Source organism: Leucopleurus acutus (genome assembly GCF_964270905.1).
Source record: "Leucopleurus acutus genome assembly, chromosome: X".
NCBI lineage: Eukaryota > Metazoa > Chordata > Mammalia > Artiodactyla > Delphinidae > Leucopleurus > Leucopleurus acutus.
Window position 1 is genome coordinate 87,272,287 of NC_139148.1, and position 6,203 is coordinate 87,278,489.

Genomic DNA, 6,203 nt, shown 5'->3' on the forward strand with positions numbered 1-6,203 from the left:
AAAGGAATTTTGCCTTTAATTTATTTATGGCTGTGTTGGCTCTTCGTTTCTGTGCGAGGGCTTTCTCTAGTTGTGGCGAGCGGGGTCCACTCTTCATCGCGGTGCGCGGGCCTCTCACTATTGCGGCCTCTCTTGTTGTGGAGCACAGGCTCCAGACACACAGGCTCAGTAATTGTGGCTCACAGGGCTAGTTGCTCTGCAGCATGTGGGATCTTCCCAGACCAGGGCTCGAACCCGTGTCCCCTGCATTGGCAGGCAGATTCTTAACCACTGCGCCACCAGGGAAGCCCTACTTATTTTCTTAAAGTGTCATATTTTACATTACAGCCATCAGATAAACATCATTTAAGCACATAATTTAAACATCATCATTTAAACAGATAATTCATAGGTATAGTTTTAAAAATTAGTTTCCTGAATAGGAATATCTTTTTATTCCTCTTGTCTTTTCGGATTCTCTATGAATCCTTTCTTCCCTTTCCAGCCTTGATCTTTCCTCTTTCCAAAAGGCTCATAATATACTGTTTGAGACACAGAGAAATGAGAAATACTCCTAAATGGTATTAAAATTTACATTTCCATGTCAATTTGTCTTAGTCCACTTTCTAAGAAAATTGTTTCAAGTCTAGGCTTGTTGAGCTTTGCTGAGATCTCAACTAGGCAAGTCAGTTTCCATATCTAATATTTCTTAAAACAATATCTTATTGACTGCTGAGGGGCTTCATATTAAAAGTCTTGAAGTTGAAAATGATACTGAACTTTAAGAATCTTAAAACTTTGTATGCATGAATGTTGCCAGTCTTTGTCTTATCTTCCCAACCAAATCATAGGGAAAGGTGTTTTGTTTAACTTTATATCCCCACAGTGTCTAACATAGTGTTACCCACACATAGTAGGTGCTGAAGAAATGTTGGTTTTTTAAATTGACCCCACCTGTTTTGAGCAAGGTCTTCATATTACCCATCCCAGTGTTTCATACAAATGCTGCCCCTCTTGTCTCATTTATCCCCTTACTTTGATCTCCCTATGATTTCCATAATCTCTCCTTCATTTTCTTCTTTAATCTCTCTCTGCCAACCCTCTGCCCTGCTCCTTCCAGCCCTAAGTGGGACATGAGGCCTTATGCAGCATCCTCACCTTAGCATGTGCTGGCCTCTGTGTTTGGTGCTGGGGGTATGAAGAAGACTAAACTGTGGTCCCACTCACAGGCTAGTAGGGGACAGAGATGAGACTGAGATGAACAGACTAGTAGAATAGGGGACAGAGATTGTCATATATCAACAGTGACAATAAGTGTGATAAATCCTGTAATTGAGACATGTACAAAGTGATATGATAGAAAGGAAGGTGAAGTAAACCAGTTCTGGCTGGGGTGGGCTGAGGGAAGCTTCTCAGCAGCAGTGATGGATATGGTCTCAACAGCCCAGGAAAGAAGGGAAAGGGTTACAGGGTAGAGTAAATATATCTGCTCCAAGCTACCACAGTGTGAAAGGAAGAGCAAGAGGTTCAGTGTGTCCAGAATGAGGAGTCATGGGGTGAATGTTTAAAACTAGGCTGAGGACATAAGTGAGGTTTGCTTGTGCGGGGTACGGTGTGCCCTGCTAAGAGCTGCGACTATACTCTTTGCCAAGAGGGAGCCAGTGAAGGGATTTTTTAGAAAGAAAACAACCCTGGTAGAATTTATTCCTCTGCTCATTCACTAGCTCTCTCTCCTCTCTCTCCATCTCTCTGTCTCTCTTTCTCTCTCTCTCTCTTTCTCTCTTTCTCTCTCTGTCACACACACACACACACACACACACACTCATTTAATAGATTCACTATTTCCTAACACATAAGTTTAATGTAAACTCCTATATCTGATTTCAAGGGCCTCACAATCTGGCCCTACTGTATTTATTCAACTTTGTTTCCTACTGCTCCCCTGAACCCATCTCCCCTCTGAGCTAACAATGAGCCCTTGTACATGTCATTTCCCTTGCCTGAGAGCAGACCACAGCCCATGTCTTCCCACAGAGACCTCACAGTGTATTCCATAGCTTTTGGAAATTTATATGGTGTTGTACAATTTTCTAATTGTTTGTGTCCCCCTTCTCTCCCGTAGTAAACATAAACCCTCTGGGAGCTAGAGAGTAAACTCCATAAGATCAAGAATCACACAGTTTTTACTCATCACTGTCCTCCGGTTCTCAGCTTATAATAGATGTCCAATGAAGGTTGGTCCACTAAACACACACAATTGCAGTTAAGAACATTTTTGTTACAGCCACTATGGAAAACAGTATGGAATTTCCTTAAAAAACTACAAATATAACTACCATACGACCCAGCAATCCCACTACTGGGCATATACCCTGAGAAAACCATAATTCAAAAGGAGTCATGTACCACAGTGCTCATTGCAGCTCTATTTACAATAGCCAGGATATGGAAGCAACCTAAGTGTCCATCGACAGATGAATGGATAAAGAAGATGTGGCACATATATACAATGGAGTATTACTCATCCATAAAAAGAAATGAAATTGAGTTACTTGTAGTGAGGTGGATGGATCTAGAATCTGTTATACAGAGTGAAGTAAGTCAGAAAGAGAAAAATACCATATGCTAACACATATATATGAAATCTAAAAAGAAAAAAATGTCTCTGAAGAACCTAGAGGCAGGACAGGAATAGAGACGCAGATGTAGAGAATAGACTTGAGGACACGGGGAAGGGGAAGGGCAAGCTGGGATGAAGTGAGAGAGTGGCATTGACTCTCTATTTTTACATTTGGTATTTTACACTACCAAATGTAAAATAGATAGCTAGTGGGAAGCAGCCACATAGCACAGGGAGAGCAGCTCGGTGCTTTGTGACCACCTAGAGGGGTGGGCTAGGGAGGGTGGGAGGGAGACACAAGAGGGAGGGGATATGGGGATATAAGTATACATATAGCTGATTCACTTTGCTATACAGCAGAAACTAACACAACAATGTAAAGCAACTATACTCTAATAAAGTTGTTAAAAAAAAAGAACATTTTTGTTGAATGTGTGTCTCCTCCAATCCATGAGGGCAAGATTATCTCCATTTTACACATTGATGTCTATCAGGTATTGATACCTCGAAGAGTGTGTGGCACATAATAGACGCTCAACAAATATTTGTTTAATTAATTATGGATTAGGATGTCAGGGATTTTGTCCACCATCCTTAACACAGTAGATGTTTGATAAACTTATTAAATGAATGAGGCCAAGACCATGTCTTTGCTTTCTTTATACAATGATCACACTGTTGAACACATGATTAACACTCATTACATATTTTTGATCGGTGGATGGGAAATGAAATGGGCTTGCTACTGAACTTTTTATTATTGTAAACACAATTCTTCCCTTCATGACTGAGAAGGGGTTACCAGTTTGCTTACACACACAAGGAAGAAATCATTTCTACAACAGCTAAAAAAAATTCTTCCAGGAAAATGCATTTAAAAGGATGGAAATTAAACTCTAAGGGGAGGGAAAGTATCAGGAGCTGTTCTGCACTGTGGTAGAACAGTCTCATTATCATATACTAAAATGAACAAAGCTTGCTTAGTGAGGAGAAACACAGCCCTCCATAAGAGATCATTGGGAAACAGCTTAGCAATGGCTATAACCTTGCCATGCAGAGATAGATCATCTCAATTGGCTTAAACAACCTCCCCCTAAAGCTTCTCTAAGCATGCTTTGTCTCCACTCTTATTACAGGAAATCAGTTTTGATTCTGCAGGCTAGAAGTGCATGGTATTTTTTGTCAGCAACATAATCTTATCAGAAACTGAAGTCCATAGGAGTTAGGTCATCAGAGAGGGTTTCAAAGTGGATCTGACCCTGTACATAGGGATGGCAGGGAAACTTGGGGATGGAGAGTACTAAGGAATTACAGGGGAAATCTGCAGGGAATGTCAAAATCAGCTCCACTCTTCCCCTCTCCTAGGAGTTTGTGGAATTCCTTTTCATTCAATCCTGAGGTCATGCTGAGTCATTTTAAAAAAAAAGTGTTCTTCAGTGCACCACATCTCTGGAAGCCCTTTAGCCAGCCTGTTAGTCATTACTATACTCATAGGCTTGGGGCCAGCACCATTCACACTTTCCTCTGCTCTGCAGCAGACGGATTGAGCTCCTCTCATCCTTGAGTTCCTTCTCCCCCCACCTCTCTAAAACTCTTCTGAGGGAGGAACAGCTATAACTTTGGGGATAATATAGCTTTAAGGAAACTTTTGGCAGATGCTGATGTCCTAACATCTGGGCAGTGTTAACAGAATCCCGGAGGCCCGGACAGACCAGGAGCCACTCGTTCTAGGAATGTAAAAAAGTAGAAGTTTTTCCGACTGTTGAGAGGAGCAGAGAGGAAGGAGAAAGAGAAAGAGAAGGAGAGAGAGAGAACACAAAAAAAACCATACAACAGGTAAGATCTGCCGCTTCATCCGTCCACACCACACTACCCCATTTCACAACCCGGGAGGGTAACGAGAGCCAGGACTTGGGCAAAATGGCTTGGAGGTGGGGTGGGGGGAGGAGGAAGTTCTTTTATGAAACTGGACCACATGCTGCTTTCCATTTGAGCCGTGACCTGGCTGCAGACACAAGTTCCCACTACCTTCCCGACCCACAGCAGAGGGATGGCTGACCCCAGTGATGAGTCAAGTTTTCAGTCTGAGATTGGGGAGAAGGTGGGCAGGGAAGGGGTCACAGGCTCAGAGCACTGGGTCTGCAAAGGAAAGCCCCTGCTCCCAAACAAGGAACTGGATGGAAGCTGCATGTGGGAGAGGGGTTGATGATTAGGGCATCTAGCTGTTCAGTTTCCTGAATCTCTCTTTAATCTCCTCTCTCTCATCCTTTCGCTCCCTCTTTCTGCTTTTATCTCTGGCCTTCAGCTCTGGCAGATTGTCTTTTCTTGCTAAGCTTCCTTTCCACATCTTTCCACTTTCCTTGCCTCCCCCGCTTGCTCTTACTTCTTCTCTATCCTGCTTCCTTGCCACTCTCTAGACAAAATCTGAAGCCATGGAGTAATGAACTGGAAAGTGATTTTTTGCCATTCTTGGACTTCTCACGCCCCTTAGGGAGGCTGGCCAGAATCTGCCGTCTTTTTGTTCCTCCATTTCTGGGACCGACACCTCCCCCGAGCATGGCATTTCATTGAAAGCCTGTGGGTGCTTGCTGAGAAGTCCAGAAGCCAGTTTATACCAATGGGCAGCAAGTTTTAATACTGTCATTTATGAAGCATTTGCCTACTGGGAACCACACAACTCTCATCCCATTAGAGTGAGGACAGGACGGGAAGTAAGAGGGCAGTGGGAGCTTACTTACCCTCTCCTCACGTACCTCAGTAGGTTCTTTCCAACCCCACTGACTTCCTGCTGGCTCAGCAGGGTAAAACTAGAAGGTTAGGCTGGACTTGAAAGCCAGAAGCCACTACTAAACCACTAAGCCTCAAAGCCCAAAGCTAAGAACAGAGCCAGGGTATAGTCACCACCTGAGAGACTGCAGAAAGGAGACATCCAGTCCTGTTCAAGATGGAGTTGGTAATAATAATATCTAATATACATGGATTGCTTCCCTATGTGCCAGGCAATAGTCTATTCTATAAGGTAGATACTATTATTATTCCCATTTTATAGATGAGGAAACTGAGGCTCAGAGAAGGTAAGGAATTTGTCCAAAGCCCCATAGCTAATAGGGACAGAATTGGATACACATGCAGATCTGTGTAACTCTAGAGTTCAAGTTCTTAGTCCATATATGCTAACACTTTCCCAGATTTGTGGTTAGGAAGTACTAGTTAAGCGGATGAAACCATCAACTGGTGCCTTTAGATTGCAGGATTCCCGTTTGGTTCTATATGACTTAATGTTGGCCCTTTCCTGGTCTTTGTACCTCACTGTCCCTCTCTGTAACTTGGAACATAGAACATTGGCATCAGCTATCACCAGGGTCAATTGAGAACTGGTTGTTTTATGTCCTCTTCCTCCTGGGAGGGAAAGACCAAAATTAACAAACAGAGTGTTGTTATTCTATAAAGTGGAAGATCCTTACAAGGGGGACCATATAACAGGCATTCATTATTTTAAAAATCTCTCTTCTTCCTTGCAGATCCTGCATTTCTGCTTTCTCTCACTTTTGGAAGTTCATTGATGGCTGATTTCTGAACGTCATCCTCCTTTGCCCTGGTGCTC